Raw genomic sequence first — 21012 nt, forward strand, 5'->3', positions numbered from 1 at the left:
TCCAGTCTGGGGGATGATTTCTCACTTTCCCCCTCCCTGCTTCTCTCTCTCTGTCTCTCTCTGGTGAGCACACATGCCCTATGTCAAAAAACTAAAAAATAAAAAATAGAGAGAGAGAGAAAAAAAGAAATGGTTTTCAATATTCTCCATATACTATTGAAACCGTTTTAAAAAGTACTGTCATAGACAAATATAAGAATGATATGTGGAAGTACTTCCTGTATAAATACCAATCATATACATGAAAGGAGGCATAACCTTCCCAAATTAAGTGTCTTTTATTGAGAGACAAAATGAAAATGGACAAGGCATGCAAGAAATCCAACGGAAAGCAATCAGGATAGAGAGAGAAAATCAGGAATGAAAAATCCCGACTAATCTCTTAGATGCGGTCCTATGTTTAAGCATCAGTGAGTTTGGTGGATGTAATAAGCTTAACTCTCAAAAACATCTGTCAATAATCATGGTACTAATGCTTGAAAATGTGGTCATTACTGACCAAAGGTTAAAGAATAGCACAGCTCTGCACTGAGACACATTGTGCATGGAAAGCCTGTTCTGTAAGTAGACACACACAGACTGCAAAATGTAACTTACTATTTACCCTAGAGCTGGGCTTTGGTCAGGGCAGCTAGAGTTGCAAACCTATAATGTCCATTTACTGACACTTTCTGGAGCTATGCTGAAATGTACCGACTGAATTTTCTGTTTCAATTATAATTTGGTTTTATTTATGAAGACTGCTTTTGAGTGCTTGCAGTTCGCCTCCTGACTAATTGAATTGCCGAGGAAAAAGATGTCTCGGTCAAATAACACAATACGCCTTGATAACATGTGTTTTACAGACCCGCTTTAAGGCTGGAGGAAAATTTTAAAATAAACACTAGCCCTTTAAATATTTGGCTGTTGAGACTCTTGAAAGTGAGGGTCCTACCTAATACACCAATGTCAGACCAATCACAGATCAAAATGAAATATCATCCATTTACATATGTTTAGATAAGCCCCTGTTTTAAGATTTCTCCAGCTTTTAAATCATAGAGTTGATTATTCAGATATGGGGCCATATATCTTACAATCTGCTTATTATTTTTAAAAAATTTCCACACCAGGAAGTTACACTTATTAAGGCTGAAAGTTCTATTGGTACTTTATAGAGTTGTTGTTTTGAGATTCTTTTTAATGAATCAGAAATGTTTGCTTCCATCTGGTTTAAAAATCTTTCAAGATACATGTTTACTGCCACCATGTATTACAACCTATCCCTTTGAGACTTTGATGATCTTTTTGAGGATAAGATGGAGTAAATCCAAAATGACTTTGCGAAGGTAGTTACCATCACGGTTAATCCACACGTGCAGGGGGTGAGCGGTCTTTTGTTAGCTGCATGTTTTTGAGGAGCTCTTCACCTTTGCAGACTGATGTTGATGATAACTCTTATTTTTTAAATGTAGACTCCCTAATCTTGCTGCATAATTAGCTGGCTTCCCAATGTTTGTCAAGTACTATTAAATCTGAAAGTCATGTTTAGTCAATAATGATCAAATACTTAGCTAACATAAATATATTCATAAAGGATTAACTCGGTTCAATGCAGTAGTTTATCCCAAATCCAGGACATTCAAAGTAGCCATCCAAGAAACAGCCGTTACACAAAAAAGTATTCATTGCCTCAGATAAAATCAGAAAAATAAAGACTATACTGCACATTTTTAACGTAAGTGTATTCAAATTAAAGGTGATTTCTAACAAATCTGACTTTATAAAATCAGTCAGTAAATAAATATAGAATGTCTAAATACAGAATTAGTGAAAGTGAAAAGGAATACTTTTTAACTAATATTAAAATACGTAAGAAAAAAAATACCAAATCTGTAAACAAAATACAAGTATATAAATACAAATTAGACACAGTAAAATGAAGAAAGTATAAGTAGAAGAGGTATGTCATTTCAAAGAAAAAGCAATAAACAAAACAGATCAAAGTATGTATAATGGAGACATTCACAAATTCCCTTAACAATGGTGATGATTACAGAGGCTACATTTTGTTTTGATGTATCCCCACTCAGCAACAATATTGAGTTCCTCCATTATTAATATTCAGGGTTACTGTCCCCCAATGTCCAGAAGTTTGGAATTTATTATTACAGACAATTTAAAATCTTGAATTAACCAGACCACTGGAATGATGAGCACATAATTTGTTTTTGTGAAATTATATCTGATTTCCCATGTTCTTTCTTAATATTATAAGGAAAAGTTCAATTCAATTAATTACTAGTTTGAAACTAAAAGTAATTGTCTGGGCATTGTTGAGAATGTTATGCTACATTACATCATATTAGTTTTAACACATATACCACATGTCTTCTTTGGACAGATGCAAAAAATATCTCTGGTTCTTGACATACCTTTGCTTAATGAATAAGTGAAAAAGTGAATAAATTTGGTTTTGGCACCATTAAAAACTATGTATCACCTAAGAAAATAATTTGTCCCACTGTAATTATCTCACATGTTAATGACAAAAACAAAAATGGGCCTCACTTTTGATACAAAACAACGTTAATTGTTAGGCTCACTCTGATTTTATCTTTCCTTTATTTCTCTGTAGTCTGATTTCACATGTATTCTTGTAAAGTATTTTGAATTGTTTTTAGAGTAAATTATTACTATGATACTATAATGAAAAATTCCTAGGGCAAGCAGTTAGAGTAATGGCTATGTCGCTGGACTCCCATGTAGTCGCCTGCAGTTCGAGTCCTGGACCCAGTGGCTTAAACTCACGCTGGGCGCGTGTGCGCGCATGCCCAAGATCCTGAGAGGAGAATGGAGGAGAAGGGATTGAGTTATGGACACCCTCCCTGGGGGGTGATTTCTCGCTTTCTGTCTCTCTGTTTCTCTTTGTCTTTCTGACGAGTGCACACATTCTGTAGCAAAAATCTCTCAAATAAATAAATAAATAAATAAATAAATAAATAAATAAATAAGAATTCCTTAATTCCATGGACACCATGTTACAAAATATCCAAACTTCTGCATTTCTGCATCCGCCCCCCTTTTTTTTTCTCATTCAATATGAATAATACATTGTCTCTTTCGAATCACCTCATGGTGTATGCTGTCAATACATATGTCTTTAAATTGTTTCTGTTGCCCTCCAGGGCCCCATCCATGCCAAGTTTGATTTAAAATACTATCCAATTACTATAGATAATCAGGAAGGCAGAGAAGAGATTGTGGGAGAGATTAACTTTAAAGGTTCCCTGGTTTTGATGTATCGATCCTTTCCTTCTTGATTATATTACAGTAGCCTTTAACTTGCATTGACAATTCTAGTCAGACACTGTGGCAAGTGGTCTAAAAGAAACAAAAGTGAATAAGCACAGGTTCTGTTGTTTCATTGTGATAACAGACTAGCATTATATACTATAGTAACATTGTATAATATATTTGATACAGTATCTCATTCCCCAGTTATCCAAATAGGGTAGCTTCTCCTGCCTAGAACTAAGTTAAACACTCAATGAACATACCCTAACCTTTAGTTGGAGAGAAGATAGTTATAATGTTGCTTTTCCTAAGAAGAGTTGACTAATTACCAGTCTTAAGTGAGAGAGTCTTTAAAAAAAAAAAGTTTGCAGAAAATGTATATTATAAATAAACTATACAGGGATTTCACAACATTTTTGTACCAAAATAAACTTGTATTTTAATTTCATTTTTACAGAACTTTTTTGGAGAACTCTTACATTTTCCAGGAAACATCGTAATCACATTACCTCTTTAGTGTAACTTCCCTTTTATCACTGAGAGCTGCCTGTCTGTAAGTGGGATGCCCAGGAGGAGGAGATATCTATACAAAATAAACAAAATTATAAATATAATTTCAACTCTCCAAGGCACTTATGCAGAAATCTTATCTCGGAAAATATAGGTCAATACATAAATAAAAAAAAAAAACCCATTACAGATGAACAAAAAATCGAGATCTATCTGCATCAAGGAGATTCACTTCCTGTTCTATTTGCTATGCCACAGACAGCATTTTTGAGACATTTACCAGAGACTGAAGGAGATTGGCAGTTTATTGTATGAGATTATCTGTGAAAAATCTATTTTTTCAAAAATGGCTACCTTAAATGAACTGCTTAAAAATATCAATAAGAGGGGCTGACTAGTGGCTTTGTGGTTAAGATGCGGGACTCCCTCTCTCTCTGGTCAAATTAAAAATAGTATCACTAATAATAAATTAAAAAATTAATGAGCATCTAATATTAATATAGGTATATGGGCATCTATGTGCACACACATACATACCTATACATGAGTTTCTATGTTGCATACCAATAAATTAAAAATACTTGAATTTTCTGGGCAATCTGAATACAGGAGGAAAGTTATTACTCATTCCTTCCTATTGCATGATTACTGGACCATGGTGCATTTTCCTATTACTGACTGTCTGATAGTTTATGGCTGACAGTAGCTATCTGCTCTGCTCTGCCAACCTCTGCTGATATTTTAATTGCTTTCCTTTGTTTTTATACATAGTTGAAACTTTTGAGATAAGTAGCAATTAAAATATACAAATATGTTCAGTGGTAATCACCAGCTTTTTCTTTGACAAGTCCAATAATGAGACTTTGACAATACTAAATGAGTTTATGTTCCATTAGGTTGAAATTAAAATAGAAACATATTTTCCAGTGCTAGTTTATAGCATGTTCAAAAATGTCATCAGCAGCAACTCCACTTAGTTTCCTATGCATCAAGAATACATCTTTATGATTGTCACTGTAACATCTCCAGCATGGAGATGCGACAAAAGCTAGGTGTTCTGGAGATCGTATGGAAAGGAGAGTTGGTAATTTTGAGACTTAAATGATCAGTATAATAGAATATGTTTCAATGTTTTGACATTTTTTTCAGGCAAGCAAAGGTCTGTTTGTTATTTATTTCAGAACTGGAACACGATTTTGATTTAATGATTGTAGACTAATGAAGGGTATTATGAAATGTTCTTTAATGAAGACTGAGTACAATGTCAATTTCAAAGTATACGTATTGGAAATCAGTTAAGATGATTTTGGCAAAACACTTGCCTGCAGACCCACGATTAATAATCATCTTTATGTCAGATAATCACCCAGACCACTCCTAGCTCCTTTCTCTGCCTGATCAGACACAGTCATATCACTGAGACCATATTAAGACCCATCTGCTCTGTAAAAATCTTCTTGAATGTGTTTCAAAACATAAAGCATTTTTTCTTCACTTTCTTAACCATTTCTTTAACAACTGTATATACACTTAAGATGCCTCATTATTGTCAACCACTTAACCAAATGGATAATGGTTATTTAATATGCACATGGTTTATTTCATATTCCCCTCAGTAATATACATTCTTGGCAGAGATTGAAAGCAAAATTTCCTGTCTTTTATATACCAGTTGTCCAATGCCTTATGCATGACATTTATGCAGAAAATGTTTATAAGATTGATGTTTTTGCTGGATAGATGATTGATGAGTTGTATAATATGAATCAATTGCCATAGCAAAAGAAAATGTATGGATTAGTCCATAAATGTAAAATGTTCAGTATATTTACTAGATCAATAGATATTTAGCCTGATTATAGGTTTTCTAACCTAAAACTAGAAAATTTTTCAGTACTATGGTCAAAGAAACACTAACTTTAATGAACAATTACAGTACTCTGTTTTAAAAGGACCAAAGAAACAGCATTACAGAAAATACATAGAAAAATATTTCAAAATGTAATTCCTTACTATCTTATATATTAAAGTTACTGTCCATTGGGCCAGCCATGTGATAGGGTGGTTAAAGTATCTGTATCCCATATGGCTGACTGTGTGGTTCAAGTCCCAAGCCCAGCAGCTTGAAAGACATGCTGGGTATGTGTGCATGCATGTCAACAATCTTGAGAGGGAAGTGAAGAAGGACTTGTGACATGCTTACCTGGGTGGTGCTGAGGGGTGCTTTCTTTCTCCCTCTCAGTTTATCCAAGAAGCACATATACCTATAGCAGATTAAACAGAAACAGAAAAATATTACTGTCCATTCTAGCCACTTGTCAATGCCAATTATGTTGCTTCCTGAAGCTTCTTTTTCAGAAAATAAAAAGAAAGTTGTATTAAGAATTTGAGAGCTAATAATATATTTTTAACAGAATAAATTTTTCCCTTGGTTCTCAAATTTATTGAATGCACCTTCTATATTAATTTTTTTTCATTATTTTATGAACATGTTTCATGATTCTGGCACTGTTCTGAGTGCTATGTATGTATTAAAGCATTTAAGCCTAATCTCCACTCCATGACAATGTTACTAATATATTCTCCAATTTATGGATGAGGAAACTGATGCAGAGAGGGTGAGTCTTTTACATAAGGCCACATATTAATATAGATGGTGGATGGAGCTCAATTTAGAATGAGGAAACTTGACACTTTAATCCTAAGCAGGACTTTCTCCTTTTATTTAGCTGGCCATGTTGGGTCACTGCTCTGGAGTCATAGCATAAATTTCGGTTCCAATTTTAAATAAAAAGCTTATCTCTCAATGCAGACATTCACTTCTAGAGGAATTTAGTCAAGGGGTGCTCCACAGTTTCTCCCACTCTCTTCTAGCCTCTGCCACTCCTATTGCTTGTTGGAGATTTCCACTTGTTTCATAAGGGGTTCCCACTTTGAGTTCTCTGTCTGACTTGTTCCTCAAGGAGCTCCCACTCTGAGTTCTCAGCAGAGTGAGGCAAAGACAGAGTGGAGAGAATGAGATCTGACTTACTATTCTGAGTACTGCAATTCAGGCAATTCTGCCACCCCTTGTCCAGTCATTCAGGCAAATAACGTGTTTACTAAAAACCTCTGACTGAGAGGATGCTGTCAATCCTTGTCATTTTTTCTTTCTTTCCTCTTTCTGTATCCCTTTTCTGACATTGTTCACTTCCATAGCTTCTCTTAAGAGCTCATATTAAAATTTTAATTACATTAGCCTTTGCTTAGATGAAGAGCTTCACTGTCTATGTTCCCACCATATTTTCTCATCTTTGTCTTCTTACTTTTAATTTAAAAATGTCAATTGTCCTTAATGCACTATAGCTCTCTCCTTATAACATTTAGGACTTCATATTCTCTAAAAAATAACCCCTGAACTAGTTGTCCTAATAAAATCCCCCAGATGTGCCAAATTAATCCTTTTTTATTGTTGTACAGCATCTTTCCTTAGGGACCAGCAGGTGACTGAATGGTTACGTCACTGGATTCCAACATAGTAGACCACAGTTCCAGTAGCGGAACTTGTGGCTTAAAACTCACACCAGGCACATGTACACTGATGCCCAAAATCCTAAGAGGAGGATAGAGGAGAAGGGATTGCAGTGTGGCCATCCACTCTGGGATGTCATTTCTTGCTTTCTGTCTCTCCAGTGAATGCACGTGCTCTATACCAAAATTCTCTCTCTGAAAACAAAACAAAGCAAAGCAAAGATCTTTATTAAATCTATATGAGCTATTGATCCATTCTTGTCCAGAAATTCCATGTTCGCACTACTCTTCACTATTAGTCCTGTTGTGAGTGAGTCAACTGGAATGAGGAAATAAAATGATCAGTTTTACAAAGCAGAAAGTCAAGAGAAAAATAAGCCAATATATTTTCTCTCCAAGGTTATTTAAAATTCATTGACTATAAAAGTTTTTGTATGTTTATACTTTTTACTTTTAGCATTTCTAAGTAATTCTTTTCTATTTAAATCAGTTTGGTTGTTCAAAGGGCAAAACAATTCCCTTTTCCTGAACTACATTTTTAGTGTTTATATAAACCTCTTAATAAAATAAATATCTAATAAAGGAAATACAACTTTAATGACATTTAAACAGTTACAAAGATTTTTTCTTTTTTTTTTTTTTGCAAATTACTTTTCCTATTTTATGAATTGGTGCCATGAAATAGCCATGAGTTTATATCTGATTCAGAATATCAGAATTTGATATCATTATCTTTAACTTATTTTATATATATACTTTTTCCTATTATTTAATTTGCTTTATTTTATTTATTATTATTATTATTATATTTTTAATTCAAACAAAGAGAGCAGAAAAGTTAGAAAGCAAGCCACCAGTTTTGGGACTAAAACCATGGTCACTCATGTGAGAGTCCAGCACATTAACCACCATGTCACCTGCCAGCGCCTTATATATAAACTCTTATATGTTATTTAGCCTATCTAAGCCTCAGTGTTTTAATCTATACCCCTAAAATTTGATGTTTTGGGATTGTGAGTAGAAATAAATGAGCCAATGAATGTAAAAATGCATTACAGAATTCTTTTCAATTTAAATTGAAATTTAGAAAGAATTAAAGAAAGTTAACTATACATTTAAACAGCAGACACTGTGAAGGTTAAGGTGGCTGGTGCCTACATGAACAACTGTGTGGTTTGAGTCCTGGATTCAGCAGTTTGAAAAACACATCAGGCATGTATGCATGTGTACCCAAATCCTGAGAGGACAATGGACAAAGGATTGTGGTGTAGCCACCACTCCTTGGGAGGTGGTTTTTCACTTTCTGTATCTCTCCTATGCATGCCCTATAGCAAATACCAATAAAGAAATAAAAGAGAAAGTAATCATAAATCCTTCTCAATTTTTTCCCAATGAACTGAAAAGGAGAAGATACTTTGAAACTCATTTTATAAGGTCAGCATTGCCCTGATACCAAAGCCAGACAAGGACACTGTGAGAAAAGACAATTATTGGTCAATATTTCTGATGAATATAGGTGCAAAAGCTCTCAACAAAATACTAGCAGATCAAGTTCAATAGCACAATTAAAGGATCATACACATAATTAAGTGGTATTCATCTCACGATGCCAGGATGGATCAATATATGAAAATTATTAGATTTTCATATTAAAAGAAAAAGTAATAGTCTCCTGATCATCTTGATAAATGAAGAAGATGGCTTTGTCAAAAATCAATATTCTTTTGTGATAAAAATTGTCAGTAAATTAGGTATGGAAGAAATTTCCCTCAATACAAGAAAAGCCATATATGAAAAAGCCACAGTTAACATCCTACTTATTGGGAAAAATATGAAAAATTTTTGAGATAAAAAAAAGACAATGATGTCTACATTCATCACTGCTTTTCAACATAGTGCTGGAAGTCTCAACCAGAGAAATTACACTGAAGGGAAAAAATCAACAAAAGAAATCCAATTGAATCCCCTTTGAGATTGAATATAAAGAAGTCATCTACTTTTTTAGATTACCATTACATTATATATATAAAGAACTCTAAAAAAAGTCTTCCCAAAACTGATCAAACTATTAAGTAAAGTTATTAAAGTTAGTGTGTTCAAAGAAAAGATGCAAAAGTCAGTAGTGTTCAGCTCATGTTCATGGGTGGAATTAATATCGTTAGATTCTGCCTGTTACCCAAAGTGATATAAAGATCCTATGCAATCTCTGTCACTATTTTAATGACCTTTTTATAGAAATAGAAAAAAGAAAACAATTATAAAGTTTGTATAGAACCACAGAAGACCCCAAATATCCAACACAGACTTGGGCAAAAAGAACAAAACTGGAGAAATCACATTACCTCATTTCTAATATATTATAAATCCATACTTACCAGAACAATAGTAACGTGAAAACAGACACATAGACCAGGGGAACAGCGTAGAGAGTCCAGATAAAAATTGATGCATTTACAGTCACTGAATCTCAAAAAATGTAAGAAGAATATACATACAAATGGGAAAAATGATCTCTTCAATAAATAGTATTTGGAAAACTGGTTATCTACATGCTGAAGAATAAAATTAGACCCTTATCTCACAGCATATGTAAAAATCAATTCTGATGAATAATCACTTAAGTATAAGACCTGAAAGTTTAAAGCCACAAGACTTTTATATCTTTACAAATAAATTAAATAATGTATATATGTGTCTATATATAAATAAATAATGTGCAAACTCTTTGCCGAGCCGGATCTCTTACTTATCATGTTGCAGCCAGGAGGAAGCAAGTCTTCGTACTTTGGGGATCACTTTCATCTACCATGTACCTGCCCATCCTTATGACCCTCCCCTGAATCTTTTTCTTTTTTCTTTCTGGTTCTGTATCTTGAAGATTGTACTTGATTCTGGCTCCATTTAGTTCATAAACTACTGTAATTGTTTTCTGGGTTTGGATTTTCTTTTTCTGTATGTATGTCCCTGACACTTTCCATTTGTGGAGACAAGAGTGGAATTTATATAATTTATAATTTATATAATTTTCAAGTAGTCATTTTGAGGTACTCCCCTCAAAAATTATAGTAATATAATTTTGAGTTGCTTTTGCCTTTGTGTATGCTGTCTATCAACTCAAGAATAAGATATTAAAAATTAAAGTTATCATTTTGAATTTCCTAATACCATCAATTACTTGGTATATTACATATAGCTCAATGCATTTTAGGTCAAACTGTTCAGCACTGTCATCCTATAAAACAGTATCTATTCAGTGCATTTTACCTTTGTACTATCTCGTGGGATAGGATGTTAAGAATGTAAACATGGAGACTTGAACAGGTGTGGTGGTTAAGGTGTTCGACTCCCACGTGGCTGACCACCATTCAATTCTAAGACCTGACGGCTTGCTTTCTCACTTTCTCTCTCTTGTCAAATTAAGTAAATAAGATAATGATGAAGAGAATTAAATAAACTAATCGTAAAATAGAATGCAAACAAGGGTAAGTACACTGAGAGACATGCAATAGAAGAGGATTTGAGCAAGGCTTCAATTTTAAACAACATCATTGTTTAATGCCCTGTGTCCTATAATCCATTGAGAGGGAAATACGCCCCTAATTATACATTGGGTTGTCAGAAAAATCATGATGTATTTTAGCACAGAAATACAGAAAAGATGCATTATGACCTTTCTGACAACTCAACATGTTTTAAAAATTTAAACTCAATGACATTATACAAATAAATGTAAATCTTGGAATTGTGATAACTATGAGAATAGTGTGACATCAAGTTCAAGAAAATATTTTATTTATAAGTTATTTTTTCTGCTGAAATTGTGAGGTAATATCATTTTCAGTTCCAGTGGATTATTGTTGTCCAGAATAGCAGTGTGGCAACCATAAGTCATAGTAAGTAAATAGATAAGACTTTCTATATTATACTTTAAAAAATATAATTTCTATTTCTCAAAAAAGAAAAAGAAAACACGTGTGATTGTAGAATCCATTTTACATCTCCTACATATTAGTTTTTGCCATAGGGCGGGCGCCACCATGCCCGTACATATTAGTTTTAATCCAAAGTCTCACAGATGCCTTCAGAACAATCTCTGTAAAGGCAGTCTCTTGTCCCTTTCTCTTCCATCTCTTAAGGTTGACGCCATGGATATGCAATTTCTTACATGAGGTCCCACATTTACAATGCTAGCATATTTAATGGAATGATCTGCTATCATTATCTTGAAATCTGAACCATGTAAATGTTTTCATATTTTATTTTTATGCATTTCATATACCATTACAGCTTTTAAAATAAAATTCCTCAGCACGTATGCATTGTATGTCAGATCAGTTAAAGATATTACCATACATGTTATCATCACAAATTTTAAAATCAAAGCCTGCATTTTCATTTTGCTCTTTGCCTCTCGAAGTATTTACTCAGAGCTGCGTCCCTCTTTCTCAGTAGTACAGTTCAAAAGTGAATCTCTTTTGGCACAACAATAATACATTTCAGGAAAGGCTAAAGAAAATAAGTAATTTTAAGATGCTTTATTTATTTATTTATTTATTTATTTATTTATTTATTTATTTATTTATTTTAAGAGATGTTTGCTATAGGGCGTATGCGCTCACCAGAACGACAGAGAGACGGAGAGACAGATCACTCCCCAGGGGGTATGGCCACACCGCAATCCCTTCTCCTCCATTCTCCTCTCAGGATCTTGGGCACGCACGCACACGCGCCACGTGTGGGTTTAAGCCACCAGGTCCGGGACTCAAACCACAGTCAACTACATGGAAGTCCAGCGACATAGCCTTTACACTAATTGCTGGTCCCTTAAGATGCTTTAAAGAGAAAAAAGTGATGGTGGAAAGTTGTAAGTAATTAATGAATAATGCATTTTTTTCTATCAGCCTTAATGTTAAGTTGAACGCATAATGTGTATCAGAGACCATAGTGAAGTTTAGGATACTTGATGTGGGGTGTCTCAAGAACGTATGCATATTTTGATTTTACATTTTACATTTTGAAAAACGTTCACTTTGAAAGAAAAAACTAGGAGGTATATGTGGAGATACTCTTTTCACAGAGTGGAGTTTTGTTTTTTTTTTTAATTGAACGAATTTTATAATTTTTGTTTGTTTGTTTGGTTTTTCAAATCTGGGACTCCATTCCTACTCTGCATGTCTTTCTTACTCTAATCATGCTTACACCATGAATTTCTCTTCCTGTTCTGATGATAGTTGCTCTATAGAGGAAAATATGACAGGAAACACTTGTTTCATACAGGTACAATCTAAAGAAAAACGTTTTGTTGAAATGAAAATACTAAATACTGAAAAATTATATTCCTTGGTTCTTCCTTTTTAAGTGAACTGATCTTTAATCTAAAAGAACAGCAGCGGTCCTTTGTGTTGGTCTGTATTTTCTCAGAACTAGGAAAAGAAAATGTCAACTTTAGGAACCTGGAGGCTAGGTTTATAGGAGTTCTGCTCAGGACTTCTGTTTTCATTTTCACCATGTGCATTTCATTAGAAGGAAATGATTGCCATATGGTTTTGATTCATTTACCCTCAGCTCATAAAAGTCCTGTGTTTTAGAAGGTATTTGATGTCCACAGAATTTCTGAGCCTCTTTATAAGCCATTTTATTAAAACCAGGAAGTTATGTTTTGCTAGCATATGAAATTAAATAGCAAATGGTTTATATTTGCTAAAAAAGAAAACCCTCCCATTTCTATGACTGAATATATATATGGCAGAATGACTTTTTTTTTTCTTAAGTCTAGGATTTTATTTACACATTATCAGTGAAGGAGAGACTTGAGGTAATTATTTACAAAGTTCAAGTTAAAACTTTTTATGTCCTGAATTATATTATTAATTCTTCACTATTTCTCTTTTTTAAAAAAACTTGTTTTACAATACACAAAATTTTTATCCAAATTGTACTGAACTTTTTATAAATATTTATGTCCTTATAGTATCATTTGTAGTTTAGAAAATAAAACAATTCATTTCAACACCTTAAATCTTGCTAATAGGTCTTGTAATATTAGGAAATACCAGAATCTTAAAGTAAATGTTTTAGAAAACTGTAAATTTGACAGAATTTTAGAACTAGTCTACCATTCATTATTATTTTTTTATTTTTTACAAAATTCTTTACACAAGTAAAAATTCAAATGCATCACTTGAGTTTTAATCAACACTACTTAATTCAGAACACCTTACAGATAAATATGTACAGTGCAGATACTGGTAACTAAATAAATAAACTACTACAGGACTGTTCCCATTGCTAGTCTAAAAATAAACATGAAGTGGGCCCAAGAGCTTATTATTTCTATTTGTTTTTCATTAGTTTACCAAGGATGCTTCTAAATATTGTATTATTTAACCAAATTATGCTTAAACATTTCTAGTCTGCAAGAATCTATATTTTTAAGATTTATTTAATTTTTCATTTATTCACTTATTTATTTGAACTTTACTGGAAAGAGACACAAACACACAGAGAGAAAAAGAGAGAGAGGGAAAACAAAAATCAAGCCACCAGGTCCAGAACTCGAACCTTTGTCAGCCATGTGGGAGTGTCCAGCGCCTTAACCACCACTCCACCTGCTGGTCCCAAGAATTTATATTTTGACGATCTATGTTTTATGTTAAAGTTTTGAAATCATAATCATTAATCATTCATAAATGTCTCTTATTTCCGAGACTACAGTTATACTTATGATATACCTACTGAAATTTTTCCTTCAGTTCACTGACATGCTTATTTATGCTTTTTTCCTAGAGCATGTTTTCTTTTTATTCCATTTTCTATTCTTTAACAAGGATTATTTATCTTGCTAACTCTTCAAAGTCATTGACTATATTCTGTACTATCTCTAGTTTGTGTTCATGTTTACTCAGTTAAATTACTGTATCAGATATTATAGGTTTAGTTCCATACACTATATTTGGTTCCTATTTCTCTTTTCTGAGTTTCCAAATGTTTGCTTTAGATCAACCTTTTCTTTAAGATTATTAACTTATTTGCAATAGATACGTTAATGTTTTTTTCTGGTATACCCAACATTTGGTTCATATTGAGATAGTTTCCCTAATTATTTTTTAAGAGAGAATTTTTTTGCTATAGGGAACATGTGCTTGCCTGGGAAACAGAAAGAGACAGAAATACAGAAAGCAAGAAATCACCCCCACCCTCCCAGAGGGGAATGGCCATGCTGCAATCTCTTCTCCACTTTCCTCTTGAAATTTTGGGCATGCATACACAAATGCCCAGTGAGAGTTTAAAGCTCTTGGGTTCAGAACTCAAACAACAGTCAGCTACATGGAGAGTCCAGTAACATGACCATTACACTATTTGCTGGTCCCTGTTTCCACTTCTTTTTATTTTTATTTATTTATTTATTTATTTAATTTTTTGGAAAGGTTTTTGCTATAGGGTGTGTGTGCTCGCCAGACAGACAGAGAGAGACAGAGAGATAGAAAGTGAGAAATCACCCCCCAGGGGGGGATGGCCACGCTGTAATCCCTTCTCCTCCATTCTCCTCTCAGGATCTGGGGCATGCACATACACGTGCCCGGAGTGAGTTTAAGCCACTGGGTCCAGGACTCGAACCATAGTAGACTAAGTGGGAATCCAGCGACATAGCCATTATGCCAACTGCTGGTCCCTCCACTACTTTTTAAAATATACACCACATTACCCTCTTATGGGGATATCTGTAATTTTCGGTATGTTGTAAAGTAAGGATGATACGTTGCAAGATGTCTGAATTCTATTGTCTTTCTTTACAGGTTGTTGTGTTATAGTTCAGAGAGCAAATTTATTGACATGTATTTTCAATCATCATAGAATCACTTAGAGTGAAAATGCTATCTTTATTATCATAATTTCATAACTGTAGCTCCAGAAATAATTTATATATTATACTTTTCATTGCTTATAGAATAAAAATATTAGCAATGAATAAACTACTTCAAAAATGATAGCAGTAGCAAATGAGCAAAAGTCTCTTACCCTGATGTCAGTCTGATGAATATCACCTATAGTTTTTAAAAGCAAGAAAAGAGCTGAAAAAACACGAGATTAACTGAAAATTATCTTAGAAGAGAATGGATTCTCAAGATCAGCACTTTGTAGGTATGGAGTACTCCACACCATATCTTCCTTTCAAAACTTTGTCAAAAGTAAGTGTTTGAACCAGCTAGATAGCATGGTGGTTAAGGCAGCTGGATCTCACAAGGCTGACTGAACAGTTTGCGACCCAGACTTGGAGGCTGGAAAAACATGGTGGGGCCTGTGTGTGTGCATGGCCAAAACCCTAAGAAGAGATGAAAGAGAAGGGATTGCTGTCTAGTCATTACTCCTTGGGTGTGCTTTCTCACTTTCTCTGTCTCGCTTTCTCTAGCAAGCTCATGCTATTTGCTGTACTAAATAATTTGTCTTTGCGTTAGGTGTCTCCGTCTTCAGCCAGTAATTATGAAACTGTGGTGGACAAACTTGTTAGCTTTTAAGCAGGATATAATCTCAGACTCATCACAGTTCTTTTCAATACCTATTAAGTATTCGCAATGTGATATAAAATAAACTGTTTACTAGAGAAAATCTGCTATGTATATTGCATTCCAAGACATTAAGGGGGAAAATATAATAGCCATTAGCAAAATGCTTTTTAATGTTATGAATAAAGCAAGGAAAATCTGAGTTAAAAAAGGGAACTGTATATTGGAGAGGCGGCAGGAGGCTAGAGAAGGATATTTATGAAGGATTCTCAGGAACGATTTTTCAAAGACACAGACTTCAAAGGTGAAAGATAAATGATAAGAATAGAGTTGCCCCTTGATCAGTGGCTGAGCGAGTACCACAGGGAGAATCAGCATGGCAGGTACACTTCTCCACTGGCCGTGCTTTGGGATGTTACAGGACGTTACTGCAATGGTTTAGCTAGAATATACTGAGAAAGAGAAAGGGACAAACACAGAATAGATAAATGGCATTCAGGAAAAAAATACAGCGAAGCTTCAAAATATTAAGGAAACTTTTGTTCAAGGAAAGAGAACAGGCCGAACTCCAGACACAGTAAAGATCACTGGGGAGGGCCTGCAGGTGGCATGGCGTTCAGGGTGCTGGACTCCCATGTGACCAACTATGGTTCAAGTCCTGGACCTGGCAGCTTTCTTTCGCACTTTCACTCTCCATCCCTCTCTGGTCAAATGTAATATAAATAAATAAATAAATAAATAAATAAATAAAGTTAAATAAAATAAATCTTTAAAAAGATTACTAGAGATTTATAGCATGAGCTGACTGAAGGGGGCAGTGGATGGAGACTTACTATAAGGAAATATCAAAGGTAGGGAGGTTCTTGCTAAACTGACATAACATAATTAATGTTTTGTTTAGGGTGTGTGCACTTGCCAGAGAGACAGAGGCAGAAAGAGACAGTGAGAGGGAAAGTTAGAAATTATCCCCCAGGGAGGGCTGCCATGCCACAATCCCTTTTCCATTCTCCTCCTGGGATTTGGGGTATGCATGCACAAGCACTTGGTGTGGTTTTCATGCCAGCAGGTCCAGAACTTGAACCACAAGGAGCCTTGTGAGAGCCCAGCAACCAGACCACCATGTCACCTGCTGGCCCTATGTTAAAGACTGACCAAGCTCTTATATATCACATATGGAATATAAGGAACTTGGGTTGATTTCAAACGTGACGTCAGATATCAAGGATGGAGGGGATATCACAAAACTGACTTCACAGGATTCTTGCTAAGACTAGGCTAGTAAACCCTAAGAAGGGTGAGGGAGTGAAGAGGAGGCGCTTGGTGTAAGTTTGGGGTCTAGGCATCCTTGAGAAGCTCAGAAAAGCCTGACTAACGTGTGGTCAAGGGAAAAAAAATGGTGCTGACAGGCAGAATATAAATCATGCAAACCTTATGGGTCATAGAAAATACTGTATTTTCTTTTAAAAACTATGAAAAAAAAGTCATGGGTACATTCTTATCAGTGGAGAAATAATATCAAGTGCTTTTGAGGAGATTACTTTTGCAACTGTATGAAGAACTGTGAGTTGAAGAGAGTGATCTTTTGACTTAGTTATTAGATAATCCAAATTTAACTAACTTACATCATTTATATCCTTTTCTAGGTCTTCATTTTATAAAAGTTAAAATAGAAAATGGAAAATACATCAAATTTCTGTTATGAGGTATTTATTTCCTTTGAAGTAGAAATTATTTATCTTTTACTTTAAATGTTGTAAAATACACATACTGAGTAATTAACCTTGCCATAACATTTTGTGTTAAAATTGGAAAGTACATAACCAAACTATAACCCATAAAGTCTTCATTATTAAACAACCTTGTATAGGCTGCTACTAAGGACCCATGTAAATATATGTTCTATCATTTTTGATGGCGTTAAATGAATCAAATTTATAGAGCTGACCTGATTATATTACCTGATTAGCAAGATGAGCCAGATTAAAATTTCCCACTAAAATATTTATATATATAGTGCTCTATTTATAGGATAATAGACACTAGGATTATGACCTTTTATGATGGATAAAGTCTAAGAATTAATAGCATGCCAGTTTCTAATAGTGCAATAACTACCACATCCATAGAGACTTGGAAAATGATTTTCCTCTTCACTAGATTTATCCAAGGCTTGTGATAAGTAAATGATTTAATTCAGGAATATTCTACATATTTATTGGGAGGATAAAAGTCATTTCATTATGTAGTTAATTTTGAAACATTGAAGGAGTTCAATGAGCTTTGAATAACTGAAGGTAGTCAGTGTCCTTCAAAACATTGAAGGAGGTTGGTGAGTAAGGTGAGGGGTGGTAAAGTTATAAGAAAGTTATCGCATATGGAATAATATGTGCATATACATACATTATATAGATATATAGATAATATATAAAAAATATATATAAATAATAATAATAAAGAATGTGTGTGTTATAATTAACTTATAAAATTATATTATATACATATAACTTTTTTTTCTTAATATGCTGGGTGTGCTTGTGGGAGAGAATTGAGTGAAAATTCATCCGCTAGGGAGACTGTCCATACCTTTTCTTCCATTCTCCTCTTGAGATTTTGGGTTTGCTCACACATGCACCTATCATAATTTCTAAGCTGCCAGTCCAAGGGGTCTGGGAGTCAAACAGCAGAGTTATCCATGTGAAATTTAGCCATGTGAAATCTAGTGCCTTAACTTCAATGCTATATATTGGCCCTGTAGAATGGTAATTTTAAGCACTGAAATTGTAAATCATAGTAAAACATTGTAAACTGAGTCAAATATAGCAAATATGACAAAATATACCTTGTACAATTCTGTTTTCATATCTCTACATTGAATTTATATATGATTTGGGCATGATTTTGATGATTTCCTTTTACAGTAGATGTCCTAACAACTAGGAGAAAAAGAGTTTTGATTTTTTTTTTTCTCAAGGCTTCATATAACACATGGGTTATGCCATATTCCTTCTAGTTATTCTTTATTTGGAAATATTCATGTTGAGACCTACAAAGCTAGCAACAATTGTCTTGTGATGGCTGCAAAGATGATCCCCGCATGGAACTCTGCTACAGAAATTTCTTCTTTGATGGATGTGTACAAACACAAAGGAAACTTCATGTTATTATTTTTATTCTCTGAAATTGTAAAGTTATCTAAGGATGTGAAATGGGAAACATAAATAACCATTCTACTTGAGCTGATGCCCAACATACTTAGGAAAGTCTCCAGACTTGAACCAGACACCTTCCCAATGGGGTTGCCTTGTAAAATAGGACCGCCTTTCCCACTGTGCCACCACTGGCTCCTTGCAAAAACTTTTTGAAATACCCCAGTACATAATCAGCAGCAATTATTGAGGATCTTTACCCTGGCTTTTGTTAGACTTTTGAAGAGTTTATTTTGTTTGTTTGTTTGTTTTTATTTATTTATTTTTTTACAGAGATTTTTGCAGAGGGGGTGTGCATCCACCAGAGAAACAGAAAGTGAAAAGTCACCCTCCAGGGGGGATGGCCACACAACAATCCCTTTTCTATCATTCTGTATAATTTTGGATATGTGCATATACACATCCAGCGTGAGTTTAAAGCTACTGGATTCAGGACTTGAACCATAGTTGACTACATGGGAGCCCAGCGATGTAATTATTGTACTATATGCTGGTTCTTGAAGAGATTTTTATATACGTTATAAAGAAACTTAGAATTCTTACAAGGGTACTTAAAAAAAAGAAGCAATTCAAGATTGCTCATAGTCACTTTGCTGCAAAGCTAATTGGCAGGCAAAGCCTAAAGAAAAGGAAATCTACATTGGAACTGTTCTAAAGAACAGTATATAGAAATGGGTTATTAAAGAGACCCCAAGAAAAATAGGGATTTTTAAAGTAACAGAGATTTAGGCCACTATAAAGGAGGAAGGAAGAGCCATAAATAAAAGGACTTGAGAATTATTATATTACTATTATGCTAGGCAATAAGGAATAATTTTTCACTAGTAATACAGGATATGAGAGTATCCTATCATGTTTTCTCAGTTCAATGAGAAAAAGGAATGGTCTGAATCTGTATTGAGTTCTATATTCTAGTTGTTTAAATTAAACTAAATTAAATTAAATTTTATATTTAATCATTGTACACTTTTGTTTTAAACGGTTTTGTCATATGGTATATGCACTCACCAGGGAAAGATAGTGAGAGGGAGAAATAATTCCCCCCACCCCCTAGGAGGGATGGCCACACCACATCCCTTTACCTCCATTTTCCTCTTAGGATTTTGAGAACATAAACATATGTGCCCAGCATGACTTTCAAGCAACCAGTCTGGGACCCGAAACATAGGCAGCCATGTGGGAGTCCAGCACCTTAACCACTCTGCCACCTGCTGTTCCCAGTAATTATACATGTTTACCTCATACAATATGGCTCTTCAAAGTGTACATGTATTGCATGTCAATCAAGTCAAAGGTATTACCATATGCATCATCCTCAACAGATAATTTCAACTGTATCCTTTGAATTTTTTTTCCCAAACTTTTCCCTGTCATTCCCCAATAAGAACCTCCTCCTATTTAGTCTCTCTGGTATATACAATTTCTTACTCTGCTATTATATCTTCCAGTCTTTCAGCTTCTGTTTTATGGCACGATTTTCTGTATGTCAGCAGTTACTACATGTCCCTTTAGATGCATTGAACACCTAGTGTTTAAAGGACTTTATTATAACATTTCAAGATATGATATTCTCATGTTCTCAAAAAGTGCAAAGAAAAATATATAAAAATACCCCAGTACATAATCAGCAGCAATTATTGAGGATCTTTACCCTGGCTTTTGTTAGACTTTTGAAGAGTTTATTTTGTTTGTTTGTTTGTTTGTTTTTATTTATTTATTTTTTTACAGAGATTTTTGCAGAGGGGGTGTGCATCCACCAGAGAAACAGAAAGTGAAAAGTCACCCTCCAGGGGGGATGGCCACACAACAATCCCTTTTCTATCATTCTGTATAATTTTGGATATGTGCATATACACATCCAGCGTGAGTTTAAAGCTACTGGATTCAGGACTTGAACCATAGTTGACTACATGGGAGCCCAGCGATGTAATTATTGTACTATATGCTGGTTCTTGAAGAGATTTTTATATACGTTATAAAGAAACTTAGAATTCTTACAAGGGTAC

Source organism: Tupaia chinensis, unplaced genomic scaffold (assembly GCF_000334495.1).
Source record: "Tupaia chinensis unplaced genomic scaffold, TupChi_1.0 Scaffold139190_1, whole genome shotgun sequence".
Lineage (NCBI taxonomy): Eukaryota > Metazoa > Chordata > Mammalia > Scandentia > Tupaiidae > Tupaia > Tupaia belangeri.